Genomic DNA, 18,864 nt, shown 5'->3' with positions numbered 1-18,864 from the left:
CTGCAAGGATTCTTAAACCATGCACTACCTGACCATTTAGTCAGAGACACTAAAGCTGTCAAATAAACAAATGACAACCACCAACACAACAGCCATCTGGTATGAATGAATCAAAAGCATATCTATTTCTTTTGTCAGGTCAGCAGAAAATGTATTTTATGGTGTACCTGAGAACTTTAGTAATTAGTTTATGTGTGCCATAGAGATGAAAAACATTTAAATTAGAAAAACACAAGTTCTAAGACACAACAAATATATGGAACATCTCAGAAGTGGTCTTTAAAGTTTTATTACAGGGCTTCAATGAAGAGTTATACTGTATAACCAGTACAAGAGGGAAAAAAAGAATACAGCAAAGGCAAGTTTGAACCACATCAACACTAGACTTATATGGGTATAATTTGTTAATTTTTTAAAAAACTTAAAATTCAAAATATATTTTTTCACATTATCACTTTTGACCAAAAAAACTATCACAAAAGATATTTTTAGAAAGTAATAACTGAGGAATTAGGTTTTGGCAAATAAAATCTTTTTAAATAAAAACTTAAATGAAATTAATACCATAGCTCTGCAAATAAAATCTTTATAAGCCCTGAGTGGTGTGTATAAGTGGGTTGGGCATCATTCTGCAAACTGAAAGGTCACCAGTTTAAAGATTCCCAGTCACAGCACAAGCATGGGTTATGGGACCAGGTATCCAGTTGGGAGCATGTGAGGCAATCAATCAATGTTTCTCTCACACATCGATGTTTTTCTCCCTCCTTTCCTCTCTCTCTAACAATAAATAAATAAAATCTTTTCTAAAAATCTTTTCAAATAAAACTTAAATTAATGCTATAACTCAGCTTTATATAGAGTATAAATAACTCTTATATTGAAATATATAGCATAATCCCATAGGCCCTATTTGCTCTTCTTCCATTACAAAGAAAATGTACAGTATCATATAAAGTTTATATAGGTTATGGCTTGCCTCCTCGCACAACCACATCAAAATTACAACTAAAATATAGAACTACCATCACTCGCAACTGTCAGAAATCAAGTTGAATGGAAGTCTGACCACTACCGAATTAAAAAAACAACATCCATTCAGACTGGTAGGAGGGGCAGAAACAAGGAACAGGCTGGTCCCACATCCACGTGTGCTGGGTAAATATTCGGAAGGGATATCTTGGGAGCAAGGAGTCCCAGTCCTACAATAGGCCCCCAGTCCAGAGCTCCAGTGCCAGGAAGATAACTTCTAGCTGCAAACCAGTGGGGATTGAATAGGTGGAAGAAAATTGCTGAAGTCCCAGCAGTTCCTCTTAAAAGAACTCAACACAGACTTATACAAACTCACTCCCTCTGAGCTCCACACCAGGGCATGAAAGGCACCAGTGGCAAACAATGAGGAACAGAAGTGTCTGGAATCAGCACAAGAGATAGAGGACAGCTTTCTCCAAAAGAGACAGGCGGGCAGAGGCCATTGTCCTTTTTCAGAACCCTCTCCAAGCAGAGCCACAGGGCCTGCAGGCGGCTGCCATATCTGAGACTACACTAACCTGACACTGTTTGTCCTGTCCTAGAGATCACCTGGGGCTCTGTCCCACCCAACCTATGAGCCCACCCAAGCAGTTAATAGAAACTTTTCCATATGAATGTCTGGTCTTGGCTTGTATCACAACTTCCTAAGTCCTATCCAACAAGCAACTGCCAGACTCAGTAAAACCCCAGCCCCTAGTAAGACCTTAGCTCCCATACCTCTTGCTAAGTAACCCCAGGCCTGGCGCACTAGCAGCAGCCAGTCTAGATTCACAACTTGACTTCACCTGGGAATCTCCCAGCTCAACCCAAGTAGCATCCACCTCAGATGGCTTTATAGCTCAGGTACGGTGGCCCCAGGCAGAACACAAGTGGAAGCTGACCTTGGCCTGCACCACCCTGGGAATCCCAGGGCTTGCACACCCAGTGGACAGCTATAACCATGTCAGAGCACCACTACCCAGCCCTGCAAAGCTGATCCTCCATGGAGGGCAGAGGTTGGTAGTCAGTGGTCACAGCCAGTCTTTGCAGCTGACTGGCCTGGGTAAATCCCTCCCATTGACCTGCCAACAGCAACCAAGGCTCAACTGTAAGAGGAGAGTGTACTCAGCCTACACAGAGGATGCACCTGGAGCACCTATCTTGGGTGATAGGGGAGGCTATACCACTGCACCATACAGCACACCTACTACATAAGGCCATGCTGCCAAGACAGTGAGTCATACCAGCTCTACCTAATACATAGAAACAAACCCAGGGAAGCTGCCAAAATGAGGAGACAAGGAAACGGAAACATGGCCCAGATGAAAGAACAGATCAACACTCCAGAAAAAGAACTAAACAAAAGGGAGATAAGCAATCTATCAGATGCAGAGTTCAAAACACTGGCTATAACGATGCTCAAGGAACTTAGTGAGGACCTCGACAGCATAAAAAAGATCCAGTCAGATACAAAGGATACACTAATTGAAATAAAGAACAATTTACAGGGAAACAACTGTAGAGTGGATGACACTGAGAATCAAATCAATTAATTGGTACATAAGGAAGCAAAAAACAACCAATCAGAACAAGAAAACAAAGAATCCACAACAAACAAGGATAGGGTAAGCGGCCTCTGGGAGAACTTCAGTGTTCCAACATTCGCATCATAGGGGTGCCAGAAGGGGAAGAGAAAGAGCAAGAGATTGGAAATCTATCTGAAAAAAATGATGAAAGGAAACTTCCCTGATTTGGTGAAGGAAACAGACATGCAAGTCCAGGAAGCACAGAAAGTCCCAAACATGATGGATGCAAGGAGGCCCACTCCATGACACATCATAATTAAAAAGCCAAAGCTTAAAGATAAAGAGAGAATCTTAAAAGTAACAGAGAGAAAAGTAGTTAGTTCCCGATAGGGAGTCCCCATGAGACTGTCAGGTGACTTCTGAAAAGAAACTTTGCAGGCTAGAAGAGACTGGCAAGAAATATTCAAAATCATGAAAACCAGGGACCTACAGCCAACATTGCTCCACCCAGCAAATCTATCATTCAGAATTGAAGGGCAGATAAAGAGCTTCCCAGGTAAGAAAAAACTAAAGGAGTTCATCATCACCAAACTATTAATCTATGAAATGTTAAAGGGACTTATTTAAGAAAATCAAAACTATGAACAATAAAATGGCAATAAATACATATCTATCAATAATTGAATCTAAAAAAACAAACTAAGAAAACAATAACAGAGACAGAATCATGGATACTTACAGGGTTGTGATGGTTGCCACATGGGAGGGGGGTATGGAGGAATGAACAGGTGAGGGGATTATGAAGTACAAATAGGTAGTTACAGAATAACCATGGGGATATAAAGTACAGTATAGGAAATGGAGTAGCCAAAGAACTACAAAGAACAAAGAACACATGACCCATGGACAAACAATGGTGTGGGGATGTATGAGGGAGTGGAGGGTGCTGGATGGAGTGGGTCAAAGGGGGAGAGATGGGACAACTGTAATAGCATAATTAATAAAATACTTTTTAAAAATAAATAAAGTTTATATGGGTTATACAAGGTTTGTCCAGAAAAAATCCAGCTATTATTGCAATAATAATAGTTTGCGTGACGTTACTGTAACCTGACAGCCAAGGAGAGTGGACTGGTATGCACATGCATGAACAATGATTACTTCACTGTACCAGTCATTCAGGGCAGTAGATGCCGTTAAGTGAGCATGTGTACTGTGTGGCCATTGCATTCAACACGACTGAGTAAACAGAGAAACGAACCTGCGTCAAATGTTGCGTTAAGCTTAAACATTCCTCTGCAGAATCTATTTGGATGATTCAGAAGGCCACAGCTATGATCAGCAGCTTCATCATGACAACACACCCACTCTTGCATTATGTCTCATGGAGAGGTTTTTGGCAAAACATCAAATCACCCAGGTGACTCAGCCCCCATACAGGCTAGACTTGGCGCCCTGTGACTTCTGGCTTTTTCCAAAACTAAAATCACCTTTGAAAGGAAAGAGATTTCAGACCAGCGATAAGATTCAGGAAAATACAACAGGGCAACTGATGGCAACTGGGAGAAAGAACTATGTGAGGTTCCATGATGACTACTTTGAAGGGGACTGAGGCATCATTGTCCTACGTGCAATGTTTCTTATACCTTGTTATCTTCTTCATATTACATGGTGGATACCTTCCGGACAGACCTCATATATTTAGAATAGTGTACAGATTGATATAAAGTTATTTTTAATCACAAAAGAAAAAACTATGTCAGGGGAGTGATATGGTTCATTTTATTGGTTGGATTCTTAATTACGCCAAAGAGAAAACTGTGGGATGATGGAGGGTGACTGAAGGGGAGATGTAGGTAAGAGAGTAGATTATAAAGAGAAAGATTGAAACAAAACTAATCCATTAAGAAATATATTTTTTCAAGGCCACTGTAATCAAAACAGCCTGGTACTGGCATAAAAACAGGCACATAGACCAATGGAACAGAACAGAGAGCCCAGAAATAAACTCAAGTCTTTATGGTCAATTAATATTTGACAAAGGAGGCAGGAGCATAAAATGGAGTAAAAACACCCTCTTCAACAGATGGTGTTGGGAGATCTGGACAGCTACGTGCAAAAAAATGAAACTCGATCACCAACTTACACCATACACAAAAATAAACTCAAGATGGATAAAAGACTTAAATATAAGTCGTAACACCATAAAAGTCCTTGAGGAAAACATTGGCAGGAAAATCTCAGACATTCCACGCAGCAACATCCTCACAGACATGTCTCCTAAAGCAAGGGACATAAAGGAAAGAATAAACAAATGGGGCCTCACCAAAATAAAAAGCTTCTGCATGGCAAAAGAAAACAGCACCAAATTACAAAGAGAACCAACAGTATAGGAAAACATATTTGCTAATGATACCTCAGACAAGGGCCTGATCTCCAAAATATATAAAGAACTCACACGACTCCACTCTAGGAAGACAAACAACCCAATTAAAAAATGGGCAAAGGACTTGAACAGACACTTCTCCAAGGAAGACATACAGAGGGCCCAGAGACATATGAAAAGATGCTCAGCATCACTAGCCATCAGAGAGATGCAAATTAAAACCACAATGAGATACCACTTCATACCAGTCAGAGTGGCCAACATAAACAAATCCACAAACAAATGTTGGAGAGGATGCGGAGAAAAGGGAACCCTAGTGCACTGTTGGTGGGAATGCAGACTGGTGAGGCCACTGTGGAAAACAGTATGGAATTTCCTCAGAAAACTAAAAATGGAACTGCCCTTTGACCCAGCAATTCCGCTGCTGGGATTATACCCTAAGAACCCTGAAACACCAATCCAAAAGAACCTGTGCACCCCAATGTTCATAGCAGCACAATTTACAATTGCCAAATACTGGAAGCAACCTAAGTGCCCATCAGCAAATGAGTGGATCCAAAAACTATGGTATATTTACACAATGGAATTCTACGCAGCAGAGAGAAAGAAGGAGCTTATACCCTTTGCAACAGCATGGATGGAACTGGAGAGCATTATGTTAAGTGAAACAAGCCAGACGGTGAGGGACAAATACCATATGATCTCACCTTTAACTGGAACATAATAAATAGAAGAAAAAAGGAAACAAAATATAACCAGAGACATTGAAGTTAAGAACAATCTAACAATGGTCAGGGGGGAGTGGGGAGGGGACAGTGAGGAGAGGGGATTACAGGAACTACTATAAAGGACACATGGACCAAATCAAGGGGGAGGGTGGAGGTGGGGGAGGGAGGGGGGTTAGGCTGGGGTGGGGTGGAGGGATGGGGAGAAAAGGCACACAACTGTAATTGAATAACAATACAAAATTAAAATTTTTTAAAAAAGAAATATATTTTAAATGCATAAATATCCCCATATAATTTTTTCTGTTGCGAATTTTAAGTTTGTTTTTAAGTCAACTGTAAATATCTTTTACTTTTAAATGTGTTTAATTGTATCATATCAAACTACAATTTAATAACAATTCAAATTGCAACAAAAGAAACTATACACTTTATGGTAAAAAAATATAAGCCAGAGAAGCACAGAACGGAGAATCAGAGGAAATCTTGTATTTGTCCTCTAAATGCTACACCTACTACAGGACTATTGACTACAGAAGACTTAAAAGAAGATATCTCAGCTGAAAATTACCACAGAGCTAGTACTGATGCAGGGTATAAAAGTACTATAATAGTAACACTTTCAGTTTCAGAGTTGTTTAGAATCTTAGTTTTGTTTAATTTTTAAGAAATTTATTTACATGTATATATTTACTCTTATGACTATAAATGGAGATTCTTTGCCCTGACTGGTGTGGCTCAGTGGGTTGGCTGTCCTTCTGCAAACCAAAAGGTCTCCAGTTCAATTCCAGTCAGGGTACATGCTTGGGTTGCGGGCCAGCCAGGTCCCGGGTTGGGGGCATGCAAGAGGCAACCAAATGATGTTTCTCTTGCACATTGATGTTTCTCTTCCTCTCTTTCTCCTTTCCTTCTCCTCTCTCTAAAAATAAATAAATAAAATCTTTTTTAAAAAAATTTTAAAAATAAAAATCTTTTTAAATTTTAAATGGTCTTTTACAAATGTGCTATAATATAAAATGGGTGTACTTACCATTTAATTAAACCAAAAGATTCACTAAAGGCAGTTTTCAGTAAATCAAAAATAACAATTAAAAGGCTATAGTAATTAAAACACAATGGTACTGGCACAGAAACAGAGATAGAGATCAATGGAACAGAACAGAGAGTCCAGAAATAAACTCACGTCTTTACATTCAATACTTGACAAAAAGAGTCAAAAACATACAATGGGGTAAAGATAGTCTACTCAAATAAATGGTGCTGGGAAAACTGCAAATAGGTATTGAGATACATGCAAAATAATGAAACTACACCACCTTTTTACACCATACATAAAAATAAACTCAGAGTGGATTAAAGACTTAAATGTTGTACTCAAAACCATAAAAAGCCTCGAAGAAAACATAGGCAGTAAAATCTCAAATACTTCCCATAGCAACATTTTTTCTGCTATATCTCCTCAGGAAAGGGAAACAACATAAATAAATAAACAAACAAACAAATGAGACTACATTAAACTAAAAATCTTTTGCACAACAAAATGGGAAGACACCCCAATGAGTGGGAGAATATATTTGTCAATGATACATCTGATAAAGGATTAATATCCGAAATGTATAAAGAACTTAGAAAATTCAACAGCAAAAAGCAAACCATTCAATCAAAAAATGGACAAAGGACCTAAATAGACACTTCTCCAAAGAGGACATACAGATGGCCAAAAGACATATGAAACGATGCTCGACATCGCTAATCATGGCAATACAAATTAAAGCCACAATGATATATCCCTCACCCCTGTCAGAATGGCTATCATCAATAAATCAACAAACAGTATGTACTGTCGAGGATGTAGAGAAAGGGGAAACTTCAAGTACTATTAATGGGAATAAAGACTGATGCAGCCACTGTGGAAGGCAGTATGGAGTTACCTCAAAAACTTAAAACTCCAACTGCCTTAAAGCCCAGTGATTTCACTCTGGGAATGAATCACTGGGTTTATATTCAAATAAACCCAAAACACTCATTCAAAAGAATATATGTACCCCTACGTTCATTGCAGTGCTATTTACAATAGCCAAGATTTGGAAGCAGCCCAAATGCCCATCGGTGGATAAGAGGATAAAAAAAACAGTGGCACATTTACACAATACTACTCTGCCATAAAGAAGGCAGAAATTTTACCCTTTGCAACAGCATGGATGGACCTGGAGGGTATTATGCTAAGTGAAATAAGCCAGTCAGAGAAACACAAGCTCCATATGATTTCACTTACACCTGAAATCTAATGAACAAAATAAACTAATAAACAAAACAGAAACAGAGTCATAGATACTGAGAACAAACTAACAGCTGTCAGAGGGGCTGGGTGAAAAAAGTGAAGGGATTAACCAAAAAACAAAAACAAAAAAACCTCTCATAGACAGGCAACGGTATGGTGATTACCAGAGGGAAAGGGGAGATGAGGATAAGTAAGGAGAGGGTAAAGGGAGATAAGTGGTGATGGAAGGAGATTTGACTTGGGGTGGTGAATATAAAATACAATATACAGATGGCATTTTGTAGAACCGTACTCCTGAAACCTATCATTTATTAACCAATGTCACCCCATTAAATTCTGTCAAAAAATAACAATTAAAAACAGGAATGGTTCATTCCTGGGTCTCAGCATTTTTAAAAAATGGTAAAAAGCACATAAAACTATTCTGGCATATCTTATAAAACTGTTTAATTTTTAGCATTAACCCCATAAATATGGTAAACACATCACTATTCTCACAGATATTGTCATTCCTTTCAAAGAATCAATTTTTTATTTTACAAATTCTATTTACATAATGAAGAACAATGGAGAACATACAGCCCAACCACTATTTTCAGCAACTAAATAAATATTCTAATGATTTTAATAAACATACTATCAATTTCTAGCCTTGACTTTGAAGAATGTGAACAGTGAGAAATAAATTCACATACCCCACAGATTACAGTTTAGACATCTAAATAAAGTGCCATAGACCAAAAATAAATAAATAACTGTTTCATTTCAAAGGCACAAATTCAATTTAGTAGATCAGCTGGACTCACTGCACTGTATTGCAGGAGACAGGTTAAGAAGTGACCTTGGGATCCTTGCTCTACCAATGTTTCAAGGGTCCATTTCTTTATTGAAAGTACCTCTACTTTTAATAAATACCTATATTACTACACAATTTATATCTTTGCTGGTATGACTCTACTTGAAGTTTTGATATTTAAGACTATAGATATTAAAACTAAAAAATTTAACAACATGCAATATGCACAAATGGTCAAGACATACTCCTTCCCTTCTGACATACTGCAAAAGAAGGCTAAGTAACTACTATCTCACACTCTAAGTTTAAAGACATATTTCCAGAGATTTCAAATGAGAAATTCAATAAATCTTAAACAAGTACTTTCCATTATTTCAGATCATGAAAAGATATTTTAATTAATGTGTAATATATAATCTCCACAAAGAACTATGGATAGATATATGCCTATATCAATTCCCTTACTTTTTTCATCAAAAATGTTTCTTCTGGCCATAAAAATCTGATTTGGAGTGTTTTAAAAGTTCAAACATATTAAGCTATGCTTTGCTTTGGCACTAGCTCCCCCTCCAGACCAACCTGCTAATAATACAACTGCACTTTAAAAAATAAACAAGGAACACAAGTTTTTCCAAGCCACCAGCAAATTTCAAAATTCACCACTTTTAAAGACATTCCAATTCCTTAAAATAACTAGTTAAAATTTGTAATCAAACCTTGCAGAATGTAATCAGAATTACTGTTTTTTTCAATTCCATACATATCAAACAGAATTGACTTGTAGAAAAACAACTCCAAATGACACTAAAAATTAAGAACATCCTAAAATAAATCTATATAGTGATATACTTTATGAAAATTATTTTGAACCACTATCCTAATAAACCACAATATACCCATGTCAGCTCACTACTCAATCAAAAATACATTTTTGCATGTTTCTGCAATCTATGCAAGTTTCATTCCAGTTGTTCAGCTCTTCAAGTAGAATTCTCAACTTACAATGCAGCAAAAGGAAAATCCATGCATCCAAACTACCCTCTATTTTCCTTCTAAATTACCCATTTCTAACTCCCTACATTCTTACATAGTAAACTATAAAATCACAATATCAAATGTTTAAATTCCCACCATACTTTTACTATTGTATTTATAAATCAAGTAATCAAGACTTTCTATATGCATTTTATAGTATATTTTACAAAGGCTAGCAACATACAGGGCCTCATTATTTTGGCATTAACATTTTAAGTTGTTTGTTTTTTAACTTATTTTAAAGAAGAGAGAATAGAACTTACTCCAGTATGTCAGTGTAGCTTTGTCATATTTAAATAATTTCTCCAGAAGTGATTTCTATATGATGTACCCTTTAAAAGAATTATGTATAAAAACATATAATTTAATCAAAATAAATATGCACTTAACCCCAGGAACAACAAGGGGAAAAAAAAACTAGTATGATGAAACCTTGCCTACAGTTTCTAAAGAGAGCCAAGCCAAAGTTCAGTCAGTTATGCGTGGTGAGTCTTATTCTAAACTGATAAAAAGACCTTTTGTTGAAATTTGTTCTGTTACCTGCAAATTTGGGATTATCTACTAGAGATTCTGGCTTTCTAGGTCCACCTTCTTAACTTGGCTTGAGTCAACTGCAAATTAATTCAAACACAGCAAGTCAAACAACACCTCTCCCTACCTTTATTCAAGACCTCAATCAAAAAGTTAACACAGAGATAGAGAGCTGCTGTTGCCACCACCAACATGGACTGTACCAGTCCCGTTCTTAGAGCTGGAATGCCCCAAATTGAAGCTGAAGAAGCCACCCTGGGTGTATGCTCTGGTGGTGGTGTCTTACTTATTCATCACCAGAGGAATAACTTATTATGTTATTGTTGAACCTCCAAGTGTTGGCTCTATGACTGATGAACATGGGCATCAGAGACCAATAGCTTTCTTGGCCTACAGAGTAAAATGGGCAATATATTATGGAAGGACTCACATGCAGCTTCCTGGTTTAGGTTTCATAATCTTAGACTGATCCAATGCACCAAACATTCCAAAACTCAGTAGGTTTCTTCTATTCACTGGATTCATCCCTGTCCTATTGAGTTTTTTTAAATGGCTAGAGTATTCATGAGAATGAAACTGCCAGGCTATCTGATGGGTTAGAGTGCCTTTTGACAAGGAATCTGTGGATTTGTTCCTGTTTATGAAGTTTTAAAAGGCTGTATCAATTCTCTGATATGAAATATGGAAAAGAATGAAAAACATCTACTAGAAAACATGGGAAGCATATTGAAGCTCGGGCTAGAATATGGTATCAAAGAGACAAGCTTATCAGTGTTTTCTCCTGCTGCCCCATACTGACATACCAATGATGTTAAGTGGCATTTCCTTCTCAGTTTTTAGTTTCTTAAAAATATATATACTACATTTCTACAACTATTAAATAAATAAATAATTGAATAAATAAATAAATAAATAAGCAAGCAAGCTAAAATATGGCAAAACGCGAAAAGCTCCCCAGGGATGAACCCTAATCACGACATTGTCACTGAACTTAAGAAATACACTGCGTCTCTGGCGTTCCCTGTAGCTTAAGATTGCAGTCCCCACGGTGAGAAAACAGGTGCTGCGACCCACAACCCACTCACTCTTGCAGGACAAATCTCCTTTAACTAATAAAGATGGAATCATTTAACCTTTCCAAGTAAGTTTAGATACTCAAAAGCCGCCAGCTCATCATTTCCAAATCAAATGGGGGAAGGGGGGTGCGGGAGCACTCATGCCGTTAAGTGTCCAGGCATTGGCCCCTCGCTGGGAGTGGATCCTTGTACGGGTCCACTCCCCGAATTGGAGAGCCCGAGGACCCCTCTCCGAAAGCCCACAACGCAAAGGCATCCTCCTCCCCGCAGTCCGCGACTACTGGGACGGAGCTGCTGGAGAGAGGGCAGGTAGGTGTGCAGGAGAGAAGAGGACACCTCCTACCCCGCCCCCAACCTTTCTCCTCTCCTCGGCTCCCGCCCCTGCCCGGTGCAACGATGGGAGACACAGAGGGCAGCGGCCGCGCCGCTCCGAGTCCCAGGCGCGGCGGCAGCCGGCCCTCACCCCCTGCCCGCGCCCTCCCGGCGGCGCAAAGGCGACCGCCAGATCGTCCGGAGGGCTCCCTCCCCACTTTTCCCGGAGCTGCTGGATAAGCAGCAGCAGTTGCAGCAACAGGCCCAGGGATCGCCTGGGGGAAAAGAGCAGCGACAGTCTCCAGTCACATCCCGGGAACCTCAGCGGATCCCGCGCTTGCTCAGCCCCAGACCCCGAGGCGTGCAGGGCCCGGCCCCCAAACGCCCCCTTACCCGAGGCGGGAGCAGAGGCGGTCTCCGCTGTTGCCCAGTTGCCGCCGCTACAGCCCTCAGCCGCAGCTGCCCTGCGTGTGGGAGTGGGAGGGGTGGCTGGGTGGAGGATGCTACTCTCGACTGAAGGGAGAGGAAGAAACGGAAACAGGAACCGCCGCCGCTGCTTAACGGAGCCTTCGGCGCCAGTGACTGAGGCAGAGCGCGAGGCGGCGCGAGCCGGGCAGTCGCTGACAGCGCGAGACCGAGCGCGAGCCGAGTCCCAGGCGCGCGACCCCGAGCAGCGCCAGCCCCATTCCGCCAGGAAAGGAAGGGGACGGGTTGACTGGGAACTCCGAGGGAGAGGCGAGGGGCGGGAGCCTGGAGCAGAGAGAACCGGGCCACTCGGGTCCGCCGGAGATAACACGCGCACGCGCCTGAGCGCTTTGACTACGAGAGCAGGCGGGGAAACCCGGGCTAGCGCAAGCGTGCGCGCGCGGATGGGGGCGCGCGCCCCTCAGTGTTCCTGGCTTCTGGGAGAGGGCGCGCATGCGCCGGCCGCTGCCACCTACGGCGACCCTGGCGTGTGCCTGGGGTTCTCCCCACCCCTTCTGGCTCCCCCCGCGGATAGAGTAGCCGCAGCATCCGCGGCCAGGCAGAGCCTCCGACCACAGCGGGACCCGGAGACTTTCAGTTGTGCAGCGTCTGCACACGTGGGCGACGGTTCCAACATGAGCGTAGGCCGCCCTCTACTGCTTGAAGGCCGGAGGCTGAGGGGGGCGCGAGTCTAGCTGGCTCCCCATTCCCGGGAGCGCCACCTCCAGGGAATGCCTGGGCCAGAACGGCCAGACCGTGCTAGTTCAGCCGTGGCCCAAATGAGCGCGGGTACTGGAGATTGGAAGCAGGCTCTCTGCCACTTGTTAGGGGCGATAGCTGCTGCCCGGCTGCGGCTTGCAACGCGAACATATTATGCCATCGCATCCACATGGGACCAGCTAAGTCCTACTTTATCTTGACAGAGCTGTGTTTCCACATTCGCCCGGACGGCAAGATCCCCCATGAGGGATTGAGTTCGATGCCTGGCCTCTTCCCCCGACCCGCGGCTGAGACAGCCCCTCGGCTGCAACAGCCCCTCTGAGGCGGAAGTTTATTCTGTACGGAAAAGAGAACGTGGGACGGAGGGGTGTGGAGGCTTTTCCTTAGTATGCTTCCTACCCACTCAGACTCGAGAAATTTCTGGCAACTGCGACACAGAGCGGTGGGCCAAAGAGCTAGCTCACCAGCCCAGAAGCCGAGGGGGACTGAGGACCCAAGCGCCAGTCCGGGCACACAAACTACTCGCGGGCCGAGTGGGGTACCACAATGGCCAATCAGACGCGAGCTGCGTGAGTGGAATACGAGCCGACCAATCAGAGGGTGGGAGAATGAGCTTCCCTTACCGAACTCTTCCCTGTGCCTCCAGACCCAGACCCCAAGCCTGGGATGCAGTTCTGTGGGGGGCGAAACGCTGCCCTAAAGAGAGAAGAATTATTTTCCTAGACTTGGATATTTTTAAGTAAATGCCTCGGGCATTTATCCTTGAACAAATAGCAGTGGCCTTTTAGATGCTGAGTGTGAAAAGGATCACAGAGAAAAGGTTTGAGAGGCAGTGGCCTGACAAAACGCTAATCTGCCTAATAACGAACATGAATTTACAATATTTACTGAAACATTTTTAAAGGCCAGGAACTGTATTACAGAAACAAATAAGATATTGCTGATTCAAGAGAGAAAAAAAAAGTTCCCTATCCCTCAAGAAGCTTCCGAGAGAGGTTTGTGAGATGTGTGACTGGTATTTATGGGCAGCCCTTTAAAACAAAAAGTTCTCCACGCAGTAGTTTGGTTATTTTTGTTATTAGTACCCTGTAAGGAGAGAAAATTAAGAGAAAAGTGGAGTGACTTATCTAAGGTCAAAAAATACACGGGCAGGGCCAGAATTAAGTTCCAGCTGGGCTTAGTCATCATTCGATAATCATGGCTGCCATCCTCCACTGCAGCGGTTTCTCCACTGAGCCTATCAAGAGAACAGAATTCTGCTACAAGGTCTGCAGCCTTTGGTGGTTGGAAACAAACAGAAATTTTGGGCTTATGCCGTAGTAAGATGGGTTAAAGGCCAAAGTCTTATCCGTCATACTCTAGATATGTTAGAAATCAGAAGTAAGGTAGATACTTGCTTTTTAGTTTAAACAGCATTTTAAAAAGTATTTTAGCAAACATGTTTAAAGCTTACCTTGTAGAATACCTCAAGATCTCCAAGTTCAAAGCTTTCCATTTACCTCAAAACAACAGTTTATCTGGTCTCTATTTTTCCTTTCCAGAATCCTAGGGATTAAAATAGTTATCTTCTCTATCTCCTGGCAAAAAACAAAAAAAATCTAACCAAGGGATGTTTATCCAAGATTTAGTGTATTTTTATAGCACAGTATAATATATATTAAAATACGAAATAACTGGTGTCTCTAGCAGAAACTAGTTCTTCAGTGATTCCAGTTGTGCTCTGCTATGTCAATGTGCTTCCCTGCCTGTGACAGAACAGTATCATCAAAGCCCTTCCCAGGACATGCCTAGGATTTAGCTGCCACCTCAGAACTGGAAGTATCAAATAACTGACTTTTGAGAACAAATCTTCACACGTTAAGTTCCAGGTCAAAATGTAATTACAGAAAAATTCACAACAATCCCAGCATTTAAAAAACACAAACCTTTTGCTCTCTCTAGAGAGGACTATTACTAAAACTTTGCATTTCTCTTGATAGGTAATGGTAAATTTCTGAGAGAAAGTATCCCCAAAAGGTTCTACACCTCGCTGGCCACCAGAACACACCTCCGTCAAAGGATGTTTTCTCTACAAGCTCCAGCCTCCCTCTCTGCTGCTGGGCCCTCTCACTCTCTATTCTCACCCCAGCTTCCTGCCTGTGCCTCACATCACTCCTAGTTTCGCATATTTGCTTAAGAAAGTAGAAGTGTTCCACCGACTTCCTCCACCCCTCCCTCACCAGCTAGGCTTTAGGCCTATCTTTGCTTATGCAAAAACTTAAAGTTCTGCTCAGCAAAACATTGTGCAGAACATTCTTTATGACATTATACTGAGAACTAAGAAACTTTTAAGTACAGTCAAACCTTGGTTCTCAAATGTCTTGGTTCTCAAACAACTTGGTTCTCAACCAACTGGTTCACAGAATAAATGTCTTGGTTGTCTAACAGAACCTCAGGTCTCGCTTCTGTGCCCGACAACCCTGGCATGCTGATACCTGTATGATCAGTCATGCATCTTTCAGGGGACAAAGGAGATTCGGTTTTTGAACAAATCGCTTCTGAAACAGTTTTCCAGAACAAATTAAGTTTGACAGCCAGGGTTCCACTGTGCATCATATTCTTTTACACAGCCTGGGCCAAATGCTTAGTCATCAACCAGAGCTATGAGGTTCTTGCAGGTGGGAAAAGAAGGAGTCAACCATTAAACAATGGAAAATATCAAAATGAAGGTTAAGTGAGTACCTGAGTAACAATTTTATTGAGAGATTAGCTAGACCAAAGTTAATAAACTTTAATACTATCACATTTCCAAAGTTGTGAACATTCTTATAGGAACTAGTTTGAAATTTACTACCATTTTATTAATGACTATAATAAAGTAATTGCCAAGGCGTAATATTGCTGAGTGCCAGCCCCCATAATAAACTCTTTACCCCCATCGTGTAATTCTCTAATCAACCCTTCATGGTAGACCCAATTATTTCAGGGGTTAGAGATCTGTGGGGTCACAAGGAGGGGTTGAGGAGGCTCTTAGGAGGTTCAGCAGCAGCTACTTACCAAATAGTTTAGAAATTTCCTCATCTCTACCAATGTAGACCAATAGGATATCAGCCCTGGAAACATTGTTAATAATTTTTAATTATTCTGTTTTCTAATTGTTGCTGTAGCTACATTTTGCTTAGAGGATTCCATTTTGCAGTAGATCATTCAAAAGACAACCCTGTTATTGCTACATACAAGAAGGCGTGACTTTGAAATAATCACTTTACCCATTTGGGCCTTAATTTTCTCATCTGTAAAATAAAGGGATTGGACTAGATAAATGTTAGTTGGTTGCCAGTTCTGAACTATAAATCTAACCAGCTTGACAGTAACTACAAAAATGAAATATGGAAAAACAGCCTATATTTTCAAACTCAATAAATATTTTAAGTCACTTTTGAGCCAACTCCTTCAATAGAAACTGTCTATCTACACCCACTCATTAAAGAGCTAGAGCCAATCTTTTCAATCAGAAGAGTAAATGAAGTGATTGATTTAGAGGCTGATGAAAGTACCCAAACTACCCCTCCCTGTGAATTGCCTCCATGGCTGAAATTTCTTTCTTCTCCTTTGGGATAAGGTATCATATAGTTCACACTATTGATTTCTTATTCAACATCCAGTCCTATATTTTCCTTATTAATAGAGCTGCTTGTTTTGTTTTTGTTTGTTTTTTAGGTAACCATTGAACCTCTAGCTACAAAAGGGCAACTCAATTAGCCTGAGTCAATCAGTAAACGAATTCTCCGGTATGACAGAGACTTGTAATGCTTACCCTGTCTTTCCGGGCATATACAGAGATTATATTTTCACATGTACATCCCTGCCACCACCCCCTCCCTTGTAGTTGGTTGAGCCATGTGACTAGTTATAGTCATTAGTTATAGTTATAGTCATTAGTCATTATTCTATAGTGGGTTGTGGTTTAAGTGATATGTGTCACTTCTAGGTAAAACATTTAATTGCAAATGTAAGTCTTCACGGTTTATTACTCTGCCAAAGCCTAAAGACTAGTATTGTTGAAGTTCTGGCAGCCCAGGTCCCCAAGAAAGGACAATGTAATACAGCCTACTTTTCACCCTCATCAAGTCAGGATGGATAGTTTGAGTAAAAGTTATCTTTGTTGTTGAAGCCACTAATATTTAGACGGTTGTTGTTTTGGGGTTTTTTTTTTTTATTGCAGTATGACCTGGAACCTAAGTTATGCTAGGTTCTACGCTATTCTAACTAAAACACCTGAAAACTGTTATAGTCCTGGAGTAAACTGGCCCAACCAAACTAAAAGGAAAGATTTTTAGTCCATACTTGGGCGAGGATTCTCTTTCATCCAAGGTATGAACAAGTCAACCTATCACTAAGATTAACACTGGCAGCAACCTAACAACCACAAGAGGAACTAATCTTAGAATGAAACGCACTAAGGATGGCAAACGGAGGGAAAAACCTTTGATGATATGATTGAGCTGATGGATATATCACTCCTGAAGGCTAATCCTCTCTAGACTTCTAATTCTGCAAAACAATAATTCTGTCTGTTGTTTCTCTGTAATGCATAAGCAGAAATATATCTTTATCTTTGGGTATCTTTAATGTCATCAGAGGTCTTAACATAGATCTAGCTCAAAAAGCACTGAAAAAGATTAGATGATTTAAAATTTTAAAAATACAATAGCTCATACCTTTGCTTATGGAAATAAAATATTACCTGCAGGAACAAAGGGAAAAAGTAATTTGATTCAACTCCATCTTTTTACAGATGAAGAAATTAAGATGCAGACAATATAAGATTTATCAAGTTCATATAAGTTTGCTATGGCAGAACTGAGGAAAAAAATAAAAACTAATAATTGCTTCATCAAAAATGATGATAGTTTTCCATTCAAGATAGGGAAGTAATGAGACAGTATATTACCCTGGTAGTTACAAACTTTGAACTTAAGACAAATATAGCTTACTTACTAGCTATATGATCTTGGACAAGTTACTTGACCTCTCTGATCTCTTGTTTTTCCATCTATAAAGGAAGACAATAGCCTCCACCTTAGAGAGTTCTGAGGAATAAGTGACTAAACATACAAAAAACACTTAGCCCTGACCCGTGTGGCTCGGCTGGGTGTCGCCAGTTTGATTCCCAGTCAGGGCACATACCTAGGTTGCAGGTTCTGTCCCTGGTCAGGGGCAGATACAAGAGACAATCAATTGATGTTTCTTTCTCATTTCTGTTTCTCTCCCTTTCTTTCTCCCTCACTTCACATCTCTCTAAAACTAAATAAAATCTTTTTACAAATTATTTTTAAAAACACTCTCCTTTATCATTCATATAATTCAGGCCACTGACCTGCATTTTTCCATCACGTATAATTATGGGATAGCCTACACAACTGTATAGCCAGCATTCACCTTTCTTATGGGAATTCTCCTCCCATTTCCACACTTTTATTACATTATGGCAGCAAAGAAACCATGTTACTACTGATTGTCCCTTGGGCACAGCTAATTGGTCAGGAGCTGGATGGACACCTCACCCAAGATGGGCCAGTGTAGTCATTCCTCCAAGATTTTTAGACTTTGGAAAAGAGGTCATAAAATCAATGAACAAAGGGAAACAGAGAGAGTGAAGAACATGTCTTTGTTATACTGGAATTCTCATTTCTAGGTTTTCTTGACCATTGACAAATCTTTGCCTTTCCTTCCCCTTAGGCTTGCTTCTTCCAAGAGTTTCTCCCATATCCTTCCAATATATTCTCCATTTTGCATAAGCTAATTCCAGATGGTTTATTTGAAATGCAATTAATACAATGATATGCTATATTATTATAAAGTAAAAAATAAGAAGAGGGAAAATTCTTATTCATTTTTTATTAACTAGAGCAATACATCTAAGGATATGATTATCAAGTTTATAAAAAATAAACCAAGAAACCTTTATCAAATACCAACTATATCTAAAGTACCTGTGACAGAGACTTGAAATTACCTCCC

At 40.6% G+C, this 18,864-nt stretch overlaps 1 protein-coding gene and 1 pseudogene across 20 annotated transcripts in view; one reads left to right on the top strand and one right to left on the bottom strand.

Moving 5' to 3' along the window:
• Nucleotides 1-15,001, bottom strand: part of FUT8 (fucosyltransferase 8) — a 187,087-nt gene extending 172,086 nt beyond the window's left edge. For 8 of the 20 annotated variants that reach the window (XM_053927882.1, XM_045201384.2, XM_024567233.3 and 5 more), the window contains exon 1: nucleotides 12,070-12,770. The gene's annotated coding sequence lies outside the window, so the exon portion shown is untranslated. Of the gene's footprint in view, nucleotides 1-6,325; nucleotides 6,565-10,020; nucleotides 10,090-10,297; nucleotides 10,393-10,718; nucleotides 10,839-12,069; nucleotides 12,771-14,314; nucleotides 14,439-14,908 lie in introns of those variants that run through there. The other 12 variants (XM_053927880.1, XM_053927885.1, XM_024567229.3 and 9 more) reach the window with 9 other exon arrangements.
• LOC112311948 (oligosaccharyltransferase complex subunit OSTC-like) lies at nucleotides 680-10,888 on the top strand (annotated as a pseudogene).
• Nucleotides 15,002-18,864: the final 3,863 nt, after the last annotated feature.

Source organism: Desmodus rotundus, chromosome 7 (genome assembly GCF_022682495.2).
Source record: "Desmodus rotundus isolate HL8 chromosome 7, HLdesRot8A.1, whole genome shotgun sequence".
Classification (NCBI taxonomy): Eukaryota; Metazoa; Chordata; class Mammalia; order Chiroptera; family Phyllostomidae; genus Desmodus; species Desmodus rotundus.
This window is presented reverse-complemented; position numbering and strand designations above follow the sequence as displayed.